This window comes from Zosterops lateralis, assembly GCF_965231275.1.
Source record: "Zosterops lateralis genome assembly, chromosome: 12".
NCBI lineage: Eukaryota > Metazoa > Chordata > Aves > Passeriformes > Zosteropidae > Zosterops > Zosterops lateralis.
The window spans coordinates 11,765,243-11,791,170 of NC_139772.1; the positions used below are offsets into that span (position 1 = coordinate 11,765,243).

Below are 25,928 nucleotides of genomic sequence, written 5' to 3' on the forward strand. Positions count from 1 at the left end.
TCCAGCCAGCATCACAGCTTATCGGGGACACAGCACTAATGCAGCTAATCTGTATAAACCTATTATAGACAGCAACTAAAAATGGGGAGAAAGGCATGCTTCTGAAATCTGGAACAAGGAGAAGTCCACCTAGTTGTTGATTTGCTATGGATGGTATTTGCCAAAGTCAGCAGGTATCCTGCTGATTTTATAGCTGACATTTGGGAGGTGGGCACAATGGCAATAATGCTTCTCATGTCTGTTGTGTGTCACTGTTTTGCCACTGTGCATTGTAATATGAAATGAATATGATTTAGAGAACAGCCCTGAACTTGGTGAAATTGATAGGTCTTTTGTTTATCTGCAACTGTCTGCTCAGGTTGAGTCCTTTAGTGTCTCATTTTGTAATGCAATTAAACATTCTTGAACTGTCTTCAAGCTTGTTGCTTTCCCCCACTCAACAGTTGTCAGGAGAAAATCAAACTTAGCATCTGTTTCTCATTGACAAAATTAATAAAATAGAATGCAGACAGGATACAGGGCAAGTGTAATTTCAGCACTGCTGTTATACGTCATTCTTCCCCAGCAATGGAAGAGACAAGTTCAACTTGATATCCTGCAACAGCCCTCAAGGTGAATTCCTTTAAGTAAAGCTGTCAATTCCATCATTACATCTCAAGTTTATATCAGAAGTTCTAATGGAAATATATGTAGCTTCTGTTATCTATTCTCTCACTTTAAGGAGAAGGAAAGTAAAAAGAGTCTGGTGGCAGAGTTGCTAGATTGATGTCAGAATTACCTGTTCCACTTCAGGGACTTGCATACTTGGTTGCCTGCCTGCTGTTAAACGTAACTGGGAACTTTAAAGGGCTGTTAAATTCTATGGAGGTGCTTGCAGAGTTATTCCCTCATTTTTCTTCTGCTCACTGCTTTGCTCTATGATGGTTAAAACATTAAAGAACCTAGTTTGAACCATCTGTTAAATAGATTCAATATTAAATTTTGGAACTGACTGGATGCTCAGATCAGCAGATAATGTTTTGAATGGACATAGCAGCATGTTCAGACCAAGAAGGAAGAAGTGCAGTAGAGAGTTAGAGGCTTTTGAGAGTCTGTCTTTTAATTAAACAACTCCCTCCCAAAAACCATAATATGCAGAGTGGAAAATGAAATCAGCTCATGTTAGTGCCTTACCACTAAATCAGGTTTTTTGGCTCCAGAACCAAACACTGTGGGAGATGGATATAAAACAATTTCCACTTGGAATTTCATTTGGGTAGAGAGTTTGAGATAATTATTACAAAATTACTGTGGATCCATAGGGGAATAAGTCCATAAAAACTTTAGATTTACTGCTTTTTTATTAATGTAATTACTGTCTTGCTATAATAAAATATATTAAAATATTGCTTAAAGTATATCTTGTTAACCTCTCAGCAATCCCAGACATTTTTAAGAAGTGAAATTAATATTTGTTTAGAGCAAATAAAATTTTCAAGTAAGAAAGAGCTTATAGAGAGTTACAAGCTGTGCAGGATCATTTTTCATCCATTTTTCTTTTTTACCACAGTAATTAGGCAAGTTGCCAGGCAGCACAATGGAAAAGACATTTTCTTTAATAGAATATTTTTTTTACAGGCACTGCTGGACACATACAAACATCTCCTGTATTTTTATTCCTGGTGATGCTCTCTCCCTGGTTGTATCTTCCATGGGAAAGGCTTTAGGTCATTAATTAATTTTTTTCTAAGTTATCTACAGGCTATTTGGGGTTTGAGCCATGTCAGCTAGACAGACAATTGCTCACACTGGCCAGAGTGTTTTGGGGTTTTTTTGTCTTTGAGATACCATGAGAATAATTGATATGGGGCAATGTTAACTAGGGCGCTGCACAAAGCACTTTGTGGATAACAGTGCAAGTGACTGTCCTGCACGTTTTACAGCAGTGCAAGTGTTTCATGAGTGTAAGAATCCTTCTGCAGGTCAAGTACTCCCCTCTGTAGCTCCCTCTCATTTCCAGCATGAGTCTATGTCAAGAAAAATTTACTTTACTGAAGTAGTTCCTTAGCTCTTTGTTTTACAGTGATTTTCTATCATTGTAGGACTGGCTGTGTTCTCAAGAAGAATTTCTGTGGCTGAAATGTTGAGAGCTTTTTGCAGACAACCAGGCTGCAGAGTAGGTTTTTTTTTGTTCTGTCTCATTTAAAAGGCTGTAACACCGTTTAACTCCTGTTATTGACCCATGGTACATGAAATTTCTAGAACCTTCAGTGTGATTTTATGGTATTTCTGGTTTTAATGAAATCTGGTCTACATGCTGTGTGGATTTGGTAGTGTCTGTTTTTCATTCTGCTACTGTAGTTCAAGTATTAGAGTATGAATAATCAAATCTGAAGTTGATTTTAAAAAAATCAGACTCTCAGCATTAGCAATTCACTTAGTAGCTGGAGGTACATTTATTTTCTTTTAAAAGCCTATGTTTAGGCTTTCAGATATAAAATTCGGGTTGTTTGGAATGAAACAGATGTTGCTAGTAAACAGATAATTTGAGTTTAACCAGTTTTCATGGGTTCAAAATGCATGACCTTGAAAAGATTTTGTATTGTAAGCTTTCATCAGCTATTTAGCAGAAGCCAACCTCTTCTCTTCCAAAGTCTATTGTGAATTCAAAAGTCCTCAGTGCTGTAAATCTTCTTTTTTTACTATAGTTCAGTGAGTTACTTAGCAAAAATATACCTCTTCTATTGCAGAGGCAGCTGTCTTTTAATGTTTATTGTGCCTTTTAATTGAGACTCCACAGTCCCAGTTTGTGTTAAAGTAGCCTTTTCAGGAGGATAAAATACAGAATACAAAAATTTATGTTAGGTTTTAAAACTTTAAAGGCTTTTCATGGGTTGAGCAAATTTTGTATTAGGTTTTAAGACTTTACAGGCTTGCTTTGAATGGAGCAAATTCTGCAACTAATTGCATCCAAAGAATCTGTGATTCTGGCTACTGAGAGAGCTTCTTCTTTACTTTCCATTTCTACAAGAGCTACAAACATTTTGCATGATTGCTGCCATCTTCCAGAAAATCTGTGTTTCTTTTTATTTGTGAGAAGAGTTGAGTGGTTTTGGCCATTTTATATAAGCTCTACAGCACTTGAAATCTTTTAGTCATAGCACAGTAATAAGTGCCTGTGCCAGACTTGATTTCTGTACAGACTCTGAATAATTGGAGCCTGAACAATGGATGTTGTGTGTACATGTGATTTGATGTACTAATACAATAAATAGTAATATAATAATAATATGCAAGCTGGTGCAGAGCTTGATCTTGCTGAAATAAAGGGAATTAACTTGAGGATATAGAGGAACCATTTTCCTGTTCCTCTTAATTGCATATTCAGTTGTTTCTTCAACTAATACACTTCCAGTGCTTGACTATAGGAGGAGCATGGCCTCATAAAGGATCCACAAAATTACAGTGACAAAGTGGAACCACAGGGACAGAAATGCCTCCATTACAGAAGTTAAGCCTCTTCTGCCCTGTGCTTGCAACATGACCCCAAAGCTTCTGTGGGCTGCATCTGAAAATCCTGCTGAGAGAGGACGGGATCTGTAGTTCCAGACTGTTTTCACTCTTTTCATTCATAGGCCAATTTCACCTGGTACACTTAGACCTAGGAGAGTACAGTTAAATCCAGGTTTTGTTCAAAATTACTTTATTTCAAAGTTTGCATTCTAGACATGTTTTTTTTTTTCTTTTTCATTAATTTTTATATATATTAAAATTCAAAGAAACTGAGGGGAATTGAGGACATTTTTGTATGCTAAAGAAAGTGATTTTGTTATTAACGTTTCTAAGAGTAGGAAAAAAAAATCTACAGTTAAAAATTAATAGCATGTAGAAAAATACATTTGAAGTTGCAAGTGAAGAATTTAAGGTTTTGTTCATGGAAATCTTCCACTACTTAGCTTCATGTGTATAATATACTGTTTTACATGAAGATCTCTGTTGGGGTGGAACAATTTCTCCTAGAGTATACAAAGCTTAACATTATTGTCTGGCACACATCCTGCTGAAGGACCTGGGAAGTGTCAGAAGTTTTGTTACTCAGCCTGAAACTTTTTCAGTTTCTTGCTTAGTTTGTAAGGTCATATAGCTATGCAGGCATGTCTGTGTATGCTGTATACCTGCTGACATAATTTTTTATTGCAAACTGTCTCCACCTTCTTGATATAAAGTGATCATATTGACTATGGAAAAGTAAATTAAAAAATAGTTGTGAGTCATGCTGCTGTATTGAAAGAAAAACCCTTATATATGCTATTTTGCAATCTAAAGGCTTTTCCTTACAAAAAATAGGGCTAATGCTTGGATATTTGTTCCATCTTCATTCCTCCCTACCATTTTCCCATGTTTATAAATGTGTTGCAGACCAAGTGTTGATTTTTTAATTCAACTATTGTGACCCTTCCATGGATGACATTATGTTCCCTTAGACTGCAGCTGGCAGGTGGGGAAAATGGGTCACAACTACGGAAAACTGTTTATGGGCCCCAGATACCTGGTTAGTAATTGGTTAGAAGCCAGTGTGGTACTAAATCTGAGCAGAAACTGCATCATTTTCTTCTGTGGTTCCTTCTAAGGAGCAGTCTGAGAACTGACATGCAAGAGCAGCAGCCTTGTGGCCCTCAACACTGAAGGAAGTTGTTCTCTGTTCTCTTCAATCTAAAGCAGATCAACTAAAACATTCTGGGAATAACTTTTTAACTTGTAGTGACAGCATGTGTAGAGATATTTCATCTAAAAATTAATCCAAAATTGAAGTCCCTGTTAGGCAGCTGATGCTCTAAATCTTTGCTGTTTCTTTCCTTCTCTTCCTCTGGCTTTAAAATGCTGCTGGTGAGGCTCAGAAGCTTGGTACTTTTCCAGCCAGCAGGATGAAGCAGTAGCTGCACTGGAGCAGTTCCTTAGCAGTAGTTTCTGAGCCCAACGTTGGTGCATTCTCTTATTTTACTGTATTAGCTGGAAGCTTTGTTCAGACTTAATACAAGCAGGAAGGACCTTCCCTATATAGAGAAGCTGCTTCATTATGTAACTTATTTCACAAGTCTTCTATCTATGTAAAATTTAATCATTTCTCAAAATTGGCAGTCACCTTAAAAAATACATATACAAAGGCATTTTGGTATTTTAACTATGAAATTTACAATTGGATTATTTCACACACATGTGAACCAATTTAAAATAGAAAACTAATAAATGCTCTTCATTAAATCTGTTGATATTTATTGGCTGATAGCTATGTGTGAATACTTACATTTTTAAGGGAAAAAATTTTTTCACGCTTTCATTTATTAAAAAAAAAGTTTAATAATCTTCAGTTGTTTGACTCAGAGGTGGCTTTTTTTATTAGAGATTTGCTGTCTCATTTTTGAAAAGCCCATTGTTTGCTTCTGAAAGGTTCTTAATAGAGCTTTAACAGGAGACTAAATTTGAACAGCCAGAAATATTTGAATAAAAAGTTTGCTCATTCTCACCCTGAGTTGTTTAAATTTTGATCTTTAGAACTGCAGCAAGAAACTTGAAGATGTCTCCACTCTGCCTCTGCTGCAACTTTAGCCTTTGAATTTTTTGTCTACCAGCAAAATCTTGTACGTACTACTGATTATCAACATAATTATTATTTGTTACTATACACATCAGAATTTTACCTCTGAAATTAGATATTAGGAAATTGAATTTCTTTTGACTTGTGGGGATAAAAAAATTATATACTTAAATATTTTACAGACTGTTCTAAAAATGCTTGAAGTACTGGATTGTAATTCTTGTAATAACTTCTGTTTGATCAAAATGATGTTGAGTTACGCCTCGGTAACTTTGAATTATATAAATCTAATTTCTGGTTAAGAAACAATAGTCTTACTTATGTAGAAACAAGAGAGGACTGAAAGAAAGCTTGAAACATCAAACACCAATCTTGCATCCTGTTTAGGCAAGGGTTTTTTCAAGGTCTTGTGTAACAGTGCATGAAGAACCAGGCCTGAGATAACTGGGTTTTTTCCCTGAGAAAACAGTACTTTTGTTTTATTCATAAATCTGCAAATAATGGATTAGCACTTCAATAGTCAAAGGAAGATTTGCAAACACCCAAGTTCTATCCATGTTTCCTTGTTGGGGACAAGAAATTTGTTATTGCTGAGTAAATTTAATGTGCAGGGAACTCGTAAACAGTAAAACAAACAGTGTGATTACATTTGTAACATTGTCACTAATTCCATGTAGTGTGAGAATGGAATTGTGTGTCTGATTGCACATGGGAAGTATAAATTAAAGCTAAGTCTACTGGTGCAAATGTTTGACTGTTCACCAGCTGATGATGAGCAGGTACTTTATAACTGTGTCTTCCCAGCCTCTGCACAGCTGAGAAAAGCAGCAGTTACCATTTCCCACCTAAATCCAGTTCCTGCTGAAGATATTGTAGGAAAGGTAATAGACCTTCTTGAATCTTGACATACATGGGTTATGTAGAAAATATGGCTTAAATGGAAGCAAAATCATTTGCTGAATAGGATTTTTTTTGTTTACCTCATGCCTTAAGAAAAACCAATTTTGAACCAAAATTATTGAAACAATATACTTCTATATTTTCAAAGTTAAATATTTAGGACGTTCATTAAAAATTCTCTTTTTTTCAGTTATTTTCTGAAGAAAAGTTCTAAAATCAAAACAATTATTGAAAATTAGTGACTTTGAAATCGAATTAAGATAGAAGGGACAGAGAGTTGAAATTCTTCTACTTCTGAGGAAGTATTTCAGTATTTTAGACCTTTGGCTGTGCTGAGAAAATAATTCCATAGAGAAATTTTTCACAGAAAGCTCACAGAAAAGAATCTTGCATATTTTGGACTACTTTTAAAACCTAGACCCAAATGTATTTTCAGATGGCTGTGTAGCCATGACAAAGGTGAGCTCAATATCTGCTGCAATTGTGAGCCATGTCTAAATTTTGATTGTGGACAATACATTAGTAGTTAGATCTTATCAACACTGATAATTTTAGCCAGAATCGCACAAAACTACAAGAGGCAGTGACAGTTCCATCAACATTTGTTTTGTCCCTTTGCTTTGGCAAGAACATTCAGCAAGGCGGGGTGATGGTGAGGGGAGAAATAAACCCTGGAAATGTGAGAGGGCTGTGAGCAAGAGCACAGCAGAGCCTGAATCTAAACATTGGTGTGGGGCTGTAATCCAGCAGCTCTGCCTGAGGAATGGCAAGGCTTCAGGTGGGAGTGGGGAACAGATCTGCTCTTTCCCACAGGGTTTTCACTGCATGTTTTAGCTCCCCTGGCACCTAAGGGGAGAATTCTCTCATCTTCTTTGAATCACTTTCTTGGTGCTTTTTTCACTGCATGCTGTCTTGAAATCTGCAGTGGGGTGGGTTTTTTTGAAGGAGAAGGATATGTGTGTTTGCTTTCTTTGGGAAATGCTGTCTTTTTACAAATTTTTAATTACTTTTTTGCATTTATTTTCTCCTACGGCTTTCTTCATTCTGTATTGGGTACTTGTTTCCTTTTTTGTTGTATTTTGGTTTAATTTCTTTTCTTCCTGTTTGTTTTGCTCATAATTTTGCTGTTGAAGTTTCCCAAAGATCTTCACAATAAGTTCACAATTTTAAATTTTTTTTTGTGTTTGGAAACCATAATATTTGTGTATAGGGGATCTTTTCATCTCTCAAAAGTTCACATTGTGGGCCTATGTTATCAATTCAGCTCAGCCATACTCACAGTAAAATGTTAGAATTTTATTTGCAGGTGTTGTTTGCATAAAGCCAAATATAATTGCTAGAGAAGTCAGCAGGAAATGGAATTCACTTGTACATGTACCAAGTTCACAACTGGCTGCAGTGATGAGCAGCAGGACTCTTTTATATCCAACTGTTCCTCTGCAGAAAGTCTTGGAATGGTTCTAGAACCTGTCATCAAAAGTTTGTCCTATTATTGCAAAGGTTCAACTTGTCCCATGTAGAAGAATACTTAAATCACAGTTGGTAGTTCCAAGCTTCCTATTTTCTTTAAAGTCAGATTTGACCAAAATATTAGCAACCAGCATGGCTTTTTCCTTTGCTTAACCACAGGGTACAAATCTCAGGTTTTTAGCTGCTGCTAATCTGTTGCTGAACCCCACTGGGGAGAAAAGATTGCTGCATAATGATTTCCAAACAGGTCTTTGAAATTAGAAAGCAATATTTTTATTGGGAAATTATACAAAGTTCTTTTTGTCTAATATTATATTTGAAAATTTTGCATTAGAAATATTTTGTGGAGCATTAGTTTGTCATGCTGCAGTGCTCTTCAGTCAGAAATTATTTTCAGGGACCCGTAGCATACTCATGGTTTTGTGTGGAAACACTAAACTAATGGCACTGGGAAAGTCACTTTGTTTTTGTTTTATTTTACAAATCTTCTCAAGAATTTGGTAATGGAATGTGTTCTGGAATGTTTACATCAAGTAGCTGTGTAATCTTGATAAAAGTAGGTTGCTGGGAGGACATTTCTTCTTTTCAAGAAAGCTGTTTATAGCTCTTGAGTCTAGAAGATTGGTGCATGAAAATTGACTTGTGAAAGCAGAGATGGTTATTTATAAGATAAAATCTGTGTTAGTAGCATTGCAGAAGCTTTTTCTTCCTTAAAGTCTTATGTGAATAGTCATGTTACTATTCATAACCATTTATATTTAATCCTTCTTCCATTAATAGCTGAGTATAGAGCTATTCTCACCTTTGGAGTGCTGGAATTGCTAAAATCAGAAGCATGTGTGCTAGGACCTGGTGTGACTGTTCACCTGTAAATAACAGACTTAATAAAAGATGTAATTAAGCAAGATGAAAGCAAGACCCAGATCTTCAGTCCAGGGAAGTCAAGAATATTCCTGACAGGTCTAGGCAGGGGCTGGCCAGCACTGTGGAATTTCAGGGGCTCTCTCATGAGGACAGCAGGATGTGCCTGCAGCCAGGATCTCTCTGCAAACTGCAGTAATTATCTGTCACTAGGATGAGGGGATGAGCTGGAGTCTGCTGCTGAGAGAGGAGGGTGCTGAGCACAGTGCTGGAAATATCCATAGCTGGCTGCTGAATACAGGAAAGAGAAATGGATGTTTTGCTTGTTAGTTTGTTTTTTTAAGAGTCCTGAAACTTCTGACATTAAATATTGTTTAGGAAAATGCATATTGCCTTTGTTTATTTGTGATATATAAATATTGTAAAAAATGAAGATTTTAAGCCTTTGGGAAGTCAATATGTTCAGATACCTGTGGATTTAAGACACATCTGTACATCTGCTGTTAACTTTTTTTCTCTGTTATATGAAATGTTGAATCAGTTAGTGCCTCTGAAAAAGAATATATCTTTCTGTCTGGCTGATTCAGAACGAGGTAGTTCAGAAGCACAATGAAAAGCAGTCATTGTTTTGTCTTATCGCTTTAGTGCCATATGTTCATTTACTCAACTGAAATGGTGACTGTATAAGACTATCCAGTCTTCTCTACAGGATTGTCTGGAGCTGTGTAAAGGGTTTCTGACAGGTGTTTGTAGTAACTGTTGAACTTAGAACTCGGTTGTGCATTTCATTTTGCTTTTGCCACTTTTTTGCAAAGAGTTTCTAAAGTGATTGGAGCATATTTTGCTTCAGAAATGTTGATTGTAAAGCCCTGATTACTGCAGAGAGTGCATGAGGTGCTCAGTAATTCCAAATGGGTTTTGTGGAACCTGATGGTAGAACAAAACCATAGAGCTAAATGTCAAGAATGAAGCACTGATATAAAGTAAAACCTTTCATTACCTGATTACCAAAATCAGCTCTAATGACCATGCTTTGGCACATACCTTTCTCATGCTTTCCTTAGCAAAGGTTAATATGTACAACTCTGAAAATGTCATTGTTGCACAATTCTTTTTCAACAGAAATCTGCTGTGTTTTCCTTGAAGTTTCCTCTTCAACAGGCATTGCTGAAATTTATGAGAGAATAGTAAATATATCTCCTATGAATGATAGCAAGGCAAGCATACTGGTGGCAAAAATTTATTTTTTGATTGAGGTTTTTTATTATTGTTATTTTCTGTGCTAGTTTTAAGTGTATTGTAACTGGAAAATGTTGAAGTGTAGAACATCTCAGTTGTGGCAGAAATTAATGGCAGGGCTGAGTGATGCAGTTGAAAGTACAAAACAAATGTAATGCAATTTATTTGGCTTCGGTGACTTGCACTCCTCAGGAAAGTCTGAGGTGTCTATTATGTGTGACAAATGTGCTGGTGAATCCAAGCTTGGAAACATAACTTTTGATTACTACAGGGAATACTGTACTTGATTTGTGGGGCAAGATTTGCCAAGAGCATAATGAGAATTGCTTTGTCATTTAATAGATGCTTAAAAGATTCAGTGAGCTTGGATGAGATGTGAGGGATCTCTATTAAGGAAGTGGTTACTGGAAGCCCCAGTGATGCCAGACTGCTAATACCATCTGCCCCTTTATCTTCTGATTGTCTTATTTGCAAGATTTCAGTTTGTGTAGTTTTAGAAGCTTCAGTGCTTGATTTTACAGGCTCTTGTAGCTATAATAGTGTTTTACAATATGGATGGGGAAATTATTCATGTACCATTTGCCACCTGACTGTAAAGCACGATAAAAAGTGAATATTACCATATTTTTAGTGCAGATAGTAGTAGAACTGTCTTGTGGAACGTTTGATATATATTTACCAACTGGTATGCTTAAATCAATGACAGCGTTTTCTGCTTCTATGCATCCCTTCTGAAGGTTGTAGGATTACTAGGCATATGATATTTGACCAACTGGTGAGAGATATATGATGGGGATATTTATTAACTTTTGTATGGAAAATTCTGAGGCTTGGTACTAGATCTTTTTCAAATACTGTTGCTTCTTCTTATTTACAGCACACTGTATAGTGTGCATGGCAATTACCTGTGTTTTTCTAATAGCATCTGATACTCTGTTATGAAGATTCTGCTGCTCAGGAGCCCAAATCTTAAGAGCAACCCATAAAAGCTCACCTCTTATTCTTTACTTTAACCTATGTAGTTTTTCTTGGTTTGCTAGGAGGGAATTCTCTCATTGCAATTCCAAAATACAGTAAGGTTTGGATATTGGTTTCAGTTTAAAAGGGAAGAGCAATAATAAAAGGGAGGAGAGCATTTTTGAAGTCTAAATAACTGTCTGTAAAAAGGCTGTCGAATTTCCAAAAGAATGGGATGCAAAGAGGTCAAAAATAATAAATGACTGACTTAATAAAAGATGCAATTAAGGAAGATTAAAGCAATAAAATATCTAATGCAAAGGACTGGTGATTTCTTTTAGTCATGTTGGCAGTAATAACAAATTTCTCATGGGAAGTCTTGATCAGTTTTAGACATTGACATATACTGCTGTTTTTTAAGCCGAATTTTCTGGGTACAGAGAACAAATTAGATTTTTTCTGTAAGCTTAGAGGTTTGCTAATATGTAAATCACTATACATATTCTGAGTGATTTCACATCTATGATTCTGTGAAGTGTTAGAATTCTCCAGTGTGAAGAATGAACACATAAAGTCAGCATTTGTTCCTGAGTGAAAATCACTCTCTCTGTTCTCCAAGTGCCTGATGGGCTGACCAAACTGGTGTGGGCTGTCAACCCTCACAACAAATATTCCTCTTTGGAGCAGAAAGGGGAAGACACCAGGTGCAGGAGAAAATAGGGCTTCTCTTCTTGCTGTGGCTGTTAAGTAATGAATGATGACAGACACAGAAACTCAGACACAAAACTGCCATTGCACCTGTTGCTCTCCTGCTGTGCTATTTTGATGGTAGAAACACCTTCTAACAGTGTTTGAGAATAGTTTTGGAGCCATGTGTTTACTTTGCTTTCTCAGTATCCCACTCTATTTACTGTGGCACTTTGTTTTCCATTTACGGGGATGGACTTCCTGGGAATTCTATTTGAGTCAGTGAAGTAAATTCTGGAAAAGAGCAGCCCTGCCCAGCATCTTGCACCTGACCTTTCAGAAGCTGAAATTGCAATTTCCTGATCCAGATGGTTGAGGAAATAGAATAAGTCTCTACAGAATCTTTACAGATGCAAACAGTTCATTAATAATTCAAATTGCCTGAATTAAGACAGTCATTCCATTCTTTATTCAGTGTCTGAATTAGTGTAATCTTATTTCCTTTATTTCCTGTACTGCCTTTACCAAATCTTATTTTGATATAGTATATGATTAGGCCATGCTATGAAATAACATGTTGTAAAGGGTTCTATTGAATGACTTTGGTCATAATAATTTAGACAGTGATGACTGGAATGTATTTGAAAAGAAATCTTTACATATAAGACCCAGAACAAATAGCTTGTAGTATTGTATAATTATGTGCACTCATTTGCAGTTACATCTCAGGGTGACGATATAGTCTAACAGTAATTTGGATAAAAACTTCCAGACGTAATTAAGTCTTCTATTCAGTATATTCTGTGTATGTGGTTTTATGTAAATTTGGTGTTATTTAAATATTAGCTGTTCTAGCATTCAGTTGTAAAATTATTCATCATTGTTTTGTCTCAAAAATGAGGTAAAATTATTATTATTGAAAATGAGCATTTCTTTCACTATTTGGTGTTTTGAAATTAACCTTGCGCTTCCATTTTGGGCGCTAAAGGTGTCCTCTCTCTCACACAGAGGGGTGTGAGAATCCTTAAAAATGCTAAGTTAGAAAAGGAAGTACATGATCCTATGAATTTAATTTAAATAAAATTTAAAGGTATTTCTGCCAATAGGAACAATCTGGAAATAAGCAGTAACACTTATACTTTATGGGAAAAAAAAATCTAATTTTTTTAACTCTCACTGTCCATATAAGAAATGTTATGTTTAGATGGCAAGTTCATTGCAAAGCTGCTGTACAGAACTGTGTGTCAGTCAGGCAGAAATGCTGGTTAACCTGTGCTGCCAAGCCTGGATTCTCACACTACAAGAAGCAGCAGAGCCCTGCAGAGAGAGGCTTGTGAAGCTGAACTGAGCTCAAGTGGAGGTGAGATGCCCTATTGTTCAGTCAAGAGGAAAAGCTGTTAAATACTTATTTGAGTTCCTGATTGGTTTTTGGCCATACCTGCCTAATCAGTATGCTCCAAATAACCTTCACTACTGAGAACTGGACTCTCCAGAAAAGTAGGGATTGTAGGTACTAAGCAGAGCAGGTTTGCATTTTTTTCCCCCTGATAAAATTGTAAATGCATCAAGCTGCTTCAGTTCTTCATCTTGTAAATATTTCTTTGAAACACAGATAATTCCTCTCCCTTCTAGCTTCTTGTTTTAATAAAGGGTTTTTCTTTGAGAGGGAAAGAATTGCCTGATTTAAAGTATTAACCTTTCTAATAGACAGGCTCCGTAATGCTTGGCTGTAAAATTGACTTGCAATCGGTTGCACTTTGAATTCTACAAAACTGAATGGTAAAGTAACGGCATAATGCGGAAGTCCCAGATCAGCCCCTCACACACCTGCAGTCAGTAAAAATGCCATTTCTGCAAACATCAGGCACACAGCACTGGGGGTGACGAGGCTTTCTGGCTTCTCTTTGTCAGGTAGCAATTGTTAGGTTATGTGAACATGAACACAGAAGGATTTCCACTAGTCCCACTGATGATGGCCGAAGTATTTTGAATGCTTTTGTGAAAGGTCAGCTTTGTTGGTGGGAAGCAAGAAAGGGCAGTGGTTTTAGAGATCTGATGTTAGGAGAGGTGAAGTGGAAGAACTGAGATGTGGGAGGGATCTTACAAGCAGCCAAGACACTTCTGTTAATTATATTGGTTTTTAATTTCTTTTTTTCTAAAAGCTCCAAGGAGCTGGAAAAGAATGAAGTTGAGATTTGATTAATGATTGCCTAGACTGCAGTTTGAAAGAAATGGATAGAGTGCTTTTGAAATAGATTTGACTTTTAAAAAAGAAAGATAATCTGTTATTGCTCTATTTCTTACCTCATCGTCTGGCAAATGAGATACACTTTGAAAGAACAAAACATAGCTGAGATACCAGTGTGACAGCACAGCTAATTCACAATCACAGAAACTTCCAGAAGGCATCAGAATCACATTCTCAGTTTGTTTCTGCAAGAAGAGATCTCACTACTCCTACATGTGTAGAGAGCCATCGTGTACTATAGGTGCCTGTAATCCCTCGAGTGTCGTTTTGTTCAAAAATAAACAATTCCCTAAGCACTGAGTAAACTCCTGCATATATAAAAGAGAAAGTTACATAAACCTTTAGCTTGGCAAGACTAATTCACCCAGTATTTGTCATGGGATATATCACAGCCCCTGGGCATCCCCATAGCGTGCCCACTACAAGCAGTGTCTAATGAATTTGTAAGTTATTTGTTATGCACCACGTGCCTTTGACTGGATCACGTCAGTCTATATCGTGCAAATGGAATGTAGAAAAGGGTTACACTGATAGGAGATTCTTCACTTGGTCATTGAGGCAATCCTGGAGACACTTCCAGACAAGGTTATTCTGCATGCATTGTGATTTTGACTTTTTTTTCTGATAGTCTTCTAATATCTAGAGTATTGTTAGTCTGCAAGTTATTCTGAGATAAAAATAATGAAAGTATGAGGCTCTCTTTTCTTTGTTTTAAAATCAAAACTGCCTTTTTCCTGTATATAAAATTGGATCTACCAAGATGATGACTATTATTATGATGACTTATTTAAAGACTTTTTCAAGTTCTGACCATTCTTCTACTTTACTACTGAAAATGATAATGAGAATATCAGAGTGAAAATTAAATTTAGCCTGTTCTGTCTTTAACATGACTCTAGTCAGATTGAAAAAGTTGTTGATGTATATTTTTTCTTGACGCTATTTTGAGGAGTATAGACATGTATAACTTTTCTTTATGAAGCTTTTGGGTTTCTGTTGTTGTTGTTGTTGTTGTTGTTTTGGTTTTTTGTTGTTGTTTTGTTGTTTTTGTTGTGTTGGGTTTCTTTTTTGTTTGGTTAGGAGTTTTTTTCAATCTACATTATGGTTCTGCTTTTTCCTCATGTAGCATTGGTTGTATTTTCAGACAAAACTCTTCTTCTTTTGTTTCCCAAATAAGTAGTGCTAAAAGTCTAAATTTACCTGATCCTGAAACTAACAAAAAACTCCTATGACTGCTAATAGGAAAAGAAAGAAAGACACAGAGCCTGCAGTTACCATGCCAACACTGTTCCCTGGGGTGTAGCAACACAGAGATGGATGCTGTGAAATTAAGATCTTTGTGATAGGTAGGAGGTACCTTTGCATGTGAGTGTGCACTACTTGGAGCATTGTGTTTTACCATTTGTGTTTTTAATGTTACACACTAATCTGGTCTTTATGTTGTTCCCTTCACTCTCCATGTGCACATTACCGTTTTATACTGTGTATATAGTAAGTTTCATGAAAAATGAATAATAAAATGGGTAAGATTTGATGAAGTAAAAATGGCTTCTGACTTGAATTACATCTGGAATCTAATTTTCCCTGTGAAGCTATGGAGTGTTACTCTGCTCTCACCTTACACATGGACAGTCTGTTTCTGGGGGCAATATAAGAAAAATATTTCACAAGAGAACCAATAACAAAACTCATGTGTGAGACTGGTGCAAGATAAAATTTACCTTGTATTTCTCTGCTTATATGTGATTTTTCTATGTTTGCTTGGTGCTGATCTTTAGGTATTTGTTAAATATCAAAGACAAACCTCCTTTTTCCTAATGTACTTGCCTAATGCTGCATCATTCTATGAAGTTACAGCTTGTTCCTCACTACATAAGTACTCCTTCCTCAGATTCAAGAAAAGGGCTCTGTTCCATATTCTCTCTCCCACTCTGTGTTTTGTAGATTGATGGGATGACAAGGAATTAGGGAGTATAATTCTTAGTCAATATTTAAGATGGTCTTAAATCAACAGGACTTTGACTGGAACGGTATGTTACAATTCTATAACATTGTCCCATTGGAATGTTTTATTTAGTGACTGCTTTGAAAAGCCCTTTTTTAATACCTTTACACACTTAGTTATTGAAGCAAAACCTTTCTGAATTAAACACCTCAATTTGTTTTCTTTTTTTCCTGCTGCTTCATTTGTTTCTCCAACCTCCAGTCACAAATACATGCAAAGCAGAGGCAGAGCTGTTTATAACATGGTGAGGTTGCCAGGTTGGTTTACTTGAACTTTTTTTGAAGACTGTGGATTGGTTATGTAAGTAGAAATTCTGTGGGATATTTTACTGACACTTTTTCAAGTCTCTGAGAGGTTACTTTGTGCACTAGAAATGCCAGTCTTGAAGACTGAGACTGAAAGCAGCAGAAAGCTCATCAGCTCCTAAATTTAAGGTCTGATTAGATTTTTTTGTGGGTCATACTGAAGATAACAGTCTTTAACTCAATAGCAACTAACTGAAAATATTTAAATTGCAGTGGTTTTGCATGCTGATTTTTGCTGAGGTCAGAAAGCAGCGAAGTGATATTCATGGCAACTGCACTTATATAACGTCCCAATGAGGTTTCCTTCCTTCCAGGCCACAGCTACACAAGAAATGTTCAGCACAGCTGTAAGTGCACTTTGTCAGTGTTAATAATTAACATTCAAAAAGCAGCAAAAACAAGAACTCAGCTAGAAAGGTAACTAAATCAATTACTGTTGGTTATGTGGAAGTATAAAAGGAATTAATATATGTTACAATGACATTTTAAAAGCTGGTGTGCAACTGGATGCAAACTTACCAAACCAAAATATGTGGCTTGTGGTTTAGATCTACTGGGTGTAGCTATGTATACTGGGGACTTAGAAATTAAAATTTAAAAGTAACTGAGATATTAATGCATCTGAGTCCTGTCAACCACTGGTTCCTTCTGGGAGTGTTTTTATTGAGGTGGCAGCTAAAGGATCACATATTTAAACCTTTGTATTGAACCAGGCTCAGTGAAGATGTTCTTGACATCTGCAAGCATCATGTTAATGAGGTTAAAGTATAGAAAGGTGGGTAAGAGCAGAAAATCTAATTAGGAGCTGCTGCCTAACAGCTGTTACATCAAAACATAGCACAGATACAGGAACAATACCCAGATGAGGGACACTAATTTTGTATGATAAATGTATATTTTGTGTGTGATGCACATAATTGCTTGTCTTGGATATATGTCTGATACAGTTTGTCTTGGATTGCCTCGATTGCATAGTAAACTACGTCCCTGTGACTCTATATGCAGAAAGAATTCCTTGAGCAATTGAGGCTAGCTCCTTATTTGTCTACAAAATTTGACTGTGAAAGCCATGGGAGTTGTAATTCTGAGTTAACAAAGATTTTCATAGCCTCAATCCTTTCCTGTAAAACCTTATGAATTAATTAAGCTGAGGAGAAGGATTGGGTGCTATAAGTTACTAAAACTTACTTTTTTCATGGTTTAAAAAAATTCCCTTAAACTGATTATATTTTTCAGGTTGTAGCCTGTAGGGGTTGTGTATTGATCGATGTATAAAAGTACTGAACTTTTCCCTTGAAAATATCCATAATCATGTATCAACTTAGCAGATTTTTTCTTGGAAGCAGAAAAGCCTTTATCTGTAGTCTCTTACATCCTCAATTTTGGATTCCTGTTGGTCTTTTAGCAACTGAATTTCATAGTGCCAAATTCTGCAGCTGGAACTGGAGCGAAACTCCTGTTGCCACATAGAATGACCACTTGACATTATTCTTGAATGCCTGCTGATACTATACTAAAAAGAACTCTGTTATTATGTTTGTGACCCAGCTTGAAGGAAAACTGTTTTTCAAAAAAACTTTCTTTTGCTCATATTAGCTAATGAACTAAGCAAGCTTCAAATGTAACACATTTGTAAAACAATATGTATAAATTTACTTTCTGTAGAGAGTAATGCACTTTTGCAGCTCTGTTAATGGGAACAACCAGGAAACAATAGGACATGGCAGCTAGATGAGTCCTGTGTAGCTGAAATTGAGCTGAATTTTTTAGCACTAACTAGTGGTTAAAGCAAAGCTTTTTGATTGTGAATCACAGAAATCAGCTCACAGAGAATACTTTAATCATGCATTATCAGGCATGGAAACATGACTTAAGTGGTAACTCTTAAGTTACCTACCTTGCACTGCACAGGAAATGAGCTTGGAATGCTGATGCACAAGTGAGGCCATGCCTCTGGATTAACCCATCAGATTACCTGAACGAGGAAGTTAAGCATCTTCCTAAATATTAACTCTAACTGCATTGGGAAAATAGAGAGCAGATTGCAACATCTGATTAATAAACAGATGCCTTCTCTTTAGCATGTGTTACTCCTTAGCCACTCCCAGTTTTTTCAGGAATGTTTTCAGAAAATTGGCACTTGACTTCTCCTGGAGTGGATTAGTTTGTCAGACAAAGCCCAGAGGCCTGGGGTTTGCAGCTTGGTCGTGGCATGTGCTCCTGTGCTGATCTTCATATGCTGAGCAGCTTTCCAGCTTCATTCCTGAAAAATGTACTTAAAATGGAGATTGTACATTCCCAAATAAGCCTTGATTTGCAGAGTGAAAGGGAAAATGGCAGTCACAGAATAAAAAGAGCTAAAAAGGAGCTGAGTACAGTTGTCCATAGTCCAGGGCTGGCAGCAGGGATTATAGTAAAAATATTACCAGCTGTGTGACACTGGCAATGGGGGTCTCCCAGGAATCTCTTTGAATATTTAAAGTCAGTGCAGCAGAGTTGTGTGATTAGGACTTCCTAAGGTGATAGCTAGGTCTGTTGAGTATCCCCATGCAATTCTAAAATCTAAGAATAAAATTGACCTTGCTTAATTACTGGCCAAACAAAAAAGCTAGAGTTGAACTGTATATCTGAGGGAAAAATAATATTAATGAAGACCTCTATAATATGCTTGTAATTCTGATATCATGGGAAAGAGATTCTGAGTTTTGCCATGATGCTGCCTGACAGGGCTGCCTGTTTCCTTGTTTTTGCTATCAGGAAAGCTGGCTGGATCAGCCTTTCTAGCAAATCTTGACAAAAAGGAAAAATCCCAAACTGAATATCTTATCTTGATGTTGATACTGGTAAGGAGGTAGCTGTACTTAATGAAGCACCAAATTCTTCAAATTATTTATTGTTTCCTTCTGAGAGGCATTGTCATAATGCCAGTGCTTAAAATTTCATTTTGGTAATGTTGGTTGTCAGAATACTTGGAAATTTTATATAATTGTCACTCTTTAATTCTGTTGAACATTCTGTTAGTTGTGAAGAGTGTAGTGACTGTATTAAAAAATTAAAATAATAGTATATGCAGTTCATCCTGAAAAAAATTATATACAACAGTCTCAACATAACCTATTGTCACACTGGGTAGGTTTGGTCCTAACATACAAGTATTTCAGTGTGTTTGATATTGATAGAATTGTTCATAACGTAAATTTATTGAACTGGAGCTTTACATAGCAACCGATCAAAATAAACATCAATAGCTAAATTAAAGATGAATTATTGTAGTGGAGAAAGAGAGGAGAAAATAAATAATGAAAAATAGTGACAGTAAAAGCAATGTTAAATTTGGATGGGAGAGCTGATGAGTTAAAAGAATGCAGAACACAAGGTGACCAAGGTAGGGAGAGGAGCAGTTCAAGTGCAATCACACACAGTGTCTTTGCCATAAAAATAATAATGAATACATAAGAAATGTTATTAGACATTCTCTGCTTTGTTTAGGGATTTTCTGAAACATTTAATCATGAATGCACAGCAAGTGGAAGTGACCAAAGAGCAACAACATTTGATCTGAAAATTCTCAGAAGGTTTGGTTTCACTGTCTGTTATGGTGTGAACTACCAAGGAGAGCTTCTGCTATGGAATTTTTCTCCTTTATGTTACAGGGTTTTTTTCTTATACTCCTGTAGATTATTTTCCTTGAAGCTTATGCTGTGCAACTGTTTGCAGGCACAGATGGGCAGCCAGGCATGCAGGGTTCAGTGATAACAAATAATAATAGCATTTTACCTCTTTTGTCTGTATTGTGATAGCAACATGTATTCCATTAGCACTCTGATTGCAGTGCTCTTGTCAAGATTCCTGGTTTTGCTGCTGGATTCTAAAAGCACTTGATCAATTGATCTTGGAAAGTGCTGAGCTTTTTCCAAAAGTCTTTCATGGTTGGCTGTCTTCAAGTGAAAATTTTAGCAGTTTGATTCTAGCTGTAAGTCAAGGTGGATGAATCAATACATGTTTAATGATATTTTTTCATACTAGAGAATCAGGAATATATATGTAAGAGAAATTTCCTCTTTCTGCAGTATTTATGTGTTTGTAAAATTAGATGAATAATACAAGGACCTCAATAGGACACGGAGTGCCTTCCTTGCAGTCAGTAACTAAAAGTGTATTTTTTTACTTTCTGGAGAACTTCCTGTACTGTATGCCCTGCACTTACTCAATTTTTAAACTTGTGCAGAGATAGGAGGCTTGTAATATGTGAGTCACAGGTTGTTGATTTCTTTGTATTTTAACAGTGTGCATTTTAAATATGCCTGTAATAGCACTTTTTTTCCTATATAACCACATGCCTAATTCTACTTAGAGCATCACCTTAATATAAAATATTGAAAAGGAGAAGAAATATGATAGGAAAAACCAGTGAATTTTTGAAATTTCCAAAATGTGAAAGGCTATTAGTAAATGGTGTGAGATTCTAGTTCAAATCTAGAGTTGCAATGTGACTGTTCCAAACTTCACAGCTGGTGCTTATCTGTGTGTCTGACAGAGCAAAGTGTGGACTTCAGTAACACATACCCTAACAATTCAACTGTTATTTAGTTTATATATGCATTAACAAAAACCCTTTGCAGTTGGAGTCATTACTTTGCAATCCTTTTAAGGAGAACTGTGAGCTTGCTGGTTCTCTGATCTTTGTCTATCCCAGCCTAATAGGGTAAGAGTAGTTGGGAAAATGACAGCAAAAGCCTGCTAGCAGCCTTAAATAAGAATCAGCCCAAATATAAACAGAGAAAAAAATATCAGAGAAAAGTTGTGATGAGTGTATTTTGGAGAACCCTGTTGTTATACCTTCATTCAGTTTTCCTATAGTTTGGGGATAGGAAGCAGGGACCTCCCCATCTCTCTCAGTGCTGCTGCTTTAGTAAACTCTTCTCTCCAAAGTGGAGTATTTTGTTCCCTCCTTCCCTGTTTCTCTGAGTGATTTTACTGTCTTCTGCTGTATTTTGGAATTGTTTAGGCTAATATTCTTTGGGCAGTGCTGTACACTGGAGAGGTTTGGGTTAAAATTTCCTTGATCCTATAAAGGACAAAAAGCTAACTGACCATGTTGATAGATCAGTGGGGGAAGTAGAGAGAGCAAACAAATCATTAAATAAATGACTGTTGTGAGCTGATACAAGAGGATTTAAATAAGACATGCTTAGAAGAGATTGTTTGAAAAGATAATGATGGAAGCTCTGTGAACCCTGCAAAGCAGAGATGGAGACTTATTTAAGCTACTGACTTCTAAGGAGATCAGAAAATCCCACCTTCAATGCCTTGTGTGTGGGGAATTCTTAATTACAAGAAACTTGTAGCTCCTTCTGTAGAGGAAAAACAAAGGACTGACTTGTAGTGTTGGAAAAGTCAGAGCTGTAACACTAACTCACTTCCCTGGTGGCTTTCTATCAAAGACATTTTTAAAGGCATTTGAGCACCAAACTATTCTTTGTGCCTTTGAAAAGTCCCTTGTGTGAGAGTAAGGATGATTTAGAAAGGCTTATCATTTGGAAAACCTTTGATAATACCTCATAATTCAAATTTCACAATTTCAGGACAAACAATCTTAATTAATTCTTAATAGCAACTTGCTTACAAACTCACTAGTGCTTTCTCAAATGCATTCTTGGTAATGAGAAGGCCACAGTGAATGTTTGGATACCTGATGTGGATCCCTGAAAAGGATGAGTTGTGAGCAGTGTACCCTCAAAGAGGTGCCTAACAAAGGGCACTGCTTCAGATCCTTGTTGATTGTTACATAAATGTGTATTAAATTTTCCAAAGTGCATCTCCATATTTATTGCAAACTGGATTTGGTGCTGGTGCTTTCCTTCATGTTTCCTTCCTTGCTTATTCCTAACTTCTAAACCATGTTGCCTTGGATCCCTGCCGAAGTCATTTGTTTTCTTGGCATCACATCTTAGCAGTGGTTTTGTGTAGTCAGGATTATTTATCAGGTTGAAAGTTCTTATCAGCTGCACATTAGCACATAACTTCCATGAAGGTTATTCCAGGGACTATACACAGGAACAAATGCTGCTCCTGGGGTACAAACTCAGTTTCCCAGTACAAAATCAGCTGTGTTGTCCCCTTACACTGGATGTCATGTTGGGAGTCCCTGTGAGGCCGGTCCCTGGCTGCCACTCTGATGGGGCAGGAAATGAATTATTGCTGCAAAAAAGTGTAAAACCTTTGAAGACAAGATGTAGATCATAACAATAGTGGTGGAAAGTGCTCTTCATGTACTTGTCAAATACTCATCTCCACACAAAAATACATCTTGGTGACTATTTTTAGGCTCATCATGTCCAATGAAATACCAGGTTATTCTGTATTTCATTTATTTTCAAGAATCATACTTCTGCTGCTGCAGATCTCGGGGAGAGATGCTGCATTTATGCTTTTGCTTAATATTGAAACCTGCTTAATCTTCTGATTTCAGAGCCTGTTAACACAAACTGCATTTGAAAATGGTAATTTTCCTTTCGTGAAATGGCATTAATGGGGCTAAAACTCACTCGGTAGCTGCATGACATTTTAAAGAATTTTGTGATTTTTGTGTGCCATGTGGCATCAGTTTACAGTACTCAGTGTCCTTTTTAAAGAATGCAAGACTAGAAGGGACCATCTGGGTTATCAAATACAAAGCCTCACAATTTCAGGCAGAGAGAAACAGACTTGGTACAGACAGGCCCCACAGAGTGGTTTTCTTTCAAATATCCTCCCTTGCCAAATACAAAAAAGTCATTCCCAGAACCTTACAACAAAGTAAAAAATGTTTTTAATTAAGAAGAAAGAAAACTACTGTGTCAGGTTTTATCAAGACCAAGAAGAAAAGCTGAAGTGTAATGAATTGCATAGAAGTTGGGAGAAAAGAAAGAGCACTTACAATTACCTGAGAACAGGATTCGGAAGACTTGGAATTTTTTCCAGTTTACTTATTGCCAGCTGCTTTTCTAAAAGCAAAACTGAGCACTGCTTGGCACACAGGTTGTATATAAACCTCTCACCAATTTGGAAGGGACACCAAAGCTATTGAAGAATGTCTGTCCAAAGCACAACAAACTATGATTCCAAGATACGAGGAACATTTAATTTTATAGTATAAATTGTCTTTATCTTTGAGAGAAATATCAGCTAACTCTTATGAATAGATAGTTTAGTAATGCAGCTATTCATTGTAAGCAATTTTTAGTGGGTTGATTTCAAGTTAATTTTGAAAAACAACATCTTTTGTTCAGAGAAAGGAACTGCATGTGTTACCATAACATTATGCAGATCAGCTGCCATTACAGTAGCATTTATTTTAATAGGAGGAGGTTTTCCTGCTGTGAGAGGGACAGGCAGTTTAGTTCCTTCTTGAGTGCAATTCTTTTTTCTAAGTGTCTCTTGAAAGAGATATCATTTTTTCCATATCTGTGAGACAATGAACAGGTGTATGCATGTTTAATGTATCTGGAGTTTCTTAATCCACAGGAGCGTGTACTATATTGAATTAATCTCCAGAAGAGAGTTACACAAGGGAAATTCCTCTTCCCTGGCCCTTTTTTCTTCTCTGTACACAGAAGACAGAGATATTCCTGATGAGGATTAAGTATTTTTTATTCTTTGCATATTATCTGTGATTACTTTCAATTCTCTTTTGTTGCTTTTAGGAATGTTTTGTATCATAAAATAAAAATAATTTAATACTATGAAGAAGCATGAACTGGCAGTGTTAAACATACACCACAGTGAATCCACCAGTTCTTTCCTACAGCTCTTACATGAGTGATGATGAAAAAGCTTAACAATTCTGCTTATCAATATTAATATATGCAAATACATCCAGGAGTGTTGGTGTAGACCTACAAACTCATCAGTTCATATAGAAGTCTTGGGTGAGTAAAGTCAGGAGTGTGGTTGGCATGGTACAAGTTCCCTCTTGAGGACAAATTTTCCAATGCTCCTGATTAATTTTTGACAGGTGTCCCAGCTCCTGCCTGTGACCAACTCCTTTAGCTCTTATTTTGATACAGTTTAGGTAAAACTTTCCTAATTTGATTAGAAATTTTGCCTAGCAGAGATTGAAAGATTTGTTTCTATGTGTCATGTTTAATTTATATAGTACCCATACTTATTCAATTTACAATATTAACAAATTACCTAAAGACTTTAAAAATCCCTTTTTAAACATACTAATATACAATTAGAACAGTAGGAAGGAAGTTATTTAATAACTTTGTAGATGGAAACAGAAATTTTCATTAAAATAATTAGGGTTACCTCATGCTTCCATAAAGCCAGTGCACAATATAGGAAGCACAGAACACTAAATAATACATTCCAGAATGTTAAGAGGTAGAAATTAAACTATAAATAAATAACAGAATAAATAACAAAAATGTAAAAAAAATAAAATTAAAACCCTGTGTATTTCTCCAGTGTTTGTGGAGCTCTGATTTTTTTCTTCTTAATGCAAAACGTTTCTGTGAAGGCAGGTTCTTTCTAAATCCTTGCAAAGAAGTAGATTCAGATTCTGTTTCACCTCTCATGCACTGCGTAACTTCAATATTGGTAGGTTTTTTTGCCTGTTACTATCTACATCTGGTTTAAAAACTGTCCTGTTGGAGAAAAAACTCAGCATTTCCAGTGCAAGCACATAAAACAAAAAATCTGACAAACAGGGCACACTACTGAACATTAAAAAAATGCTGAAGAGCACTTAACACAGAATTTCTGAGTGACATTGTAACAGCATTGTTCCTGTGAAAGAGAGGCAGCAATATCCTGCTGGTTAAATAAGCAGCATTACTGCCTTGTTGGGAGCTTCTTGCATTATTTTTATGAGTATAATATTGCTTGCTTCTTTTTTGTTGTTTCTCATTGTTTCATGTTGCTTTGCTATTTGCATGCAGAGGGTTATCTCTTGCTTAAGTTCCCCTCTTCTGTCTGCAGGAGACAAGGAGCAGCTTTCAAGAATCTCTTTGACATCATTTAGTAGATTGTGCTGAGTGCTAATGGTGCTTTAAATTTTATCTTCAGTATTTCAGGGTGTGATACTAAATATGAGCTGAAGAGTTTCAGCACACTCAGACTGAACAAACCTTCTCTGGTTAAAAATGAACCCCAGAAGTGACTGAGAAGCAGACAGAGCCCTTCTCCCTTGGAGATAAGGAGGCTGGGATAAGTTGACTCTAACATTTATGTTTTCCCTCAGTAAGATAGAGAAAGAATTTGGAAGAATAATTTCTTTTCATTCCTTCTTCTATTTACTATATTCCTACGTGCAATTAGATAGAATTAATTTTGAAAGAGGCATTCTGAATCTCTGCATTTGCAATGGTCTCTGCTCTTTGGTAGCTGAACTGTCAGCTGGTTGTCTTTGCTGAGAAGCTGATGAATGAGGGCTCAGTTACCAGGGGCATTATGAATCAAGGGATGATGCAGTTCTGCCTAAAAGGATCTGATCTTTCTGGGAATGCATTTCTAAGAAGGCCTCAAAAATTTCAGACTGAAAGGTGAAGATTGCCCTACAAGAGACAAAGCCTAGCTGAAGGAATGTGAGAAATTCCTGTAACTCACACAGCAGCAGGTTGCTGCCTGCATGAATCTGTTATTTCCCTTAGTCATTAAATCATTGCAAGTGATGATCTTCAATCTGTTTCTAAT

At 36.4% G+C, this 25,928-nt stretch overlaps 1 long non-coding RNA gene across 1 annotated transcript; it reads right to left on the reverse strand.

Annotated features, from left to right (window-relative positions):
- Window positions 1-8,360: 8,360 nt before the first annotated feature.
- LOC310913980 lies at window positions 8,361-18,259 on the reverse strand. The gene is made up of 3 exons (XR_014590933.1): window positions 18,145-18,259; window positions 9,851-9,973; window positions 8,361-9,097 (listed from the first exon to the last, which is right to left on the reverse strand). It is a non-coding gene; the product is annotated as an uncharacterized lncRNA (long non-coding RNA).
- Window positions 18,260-25,928: the final 7,669 nt, after the last annotated feature.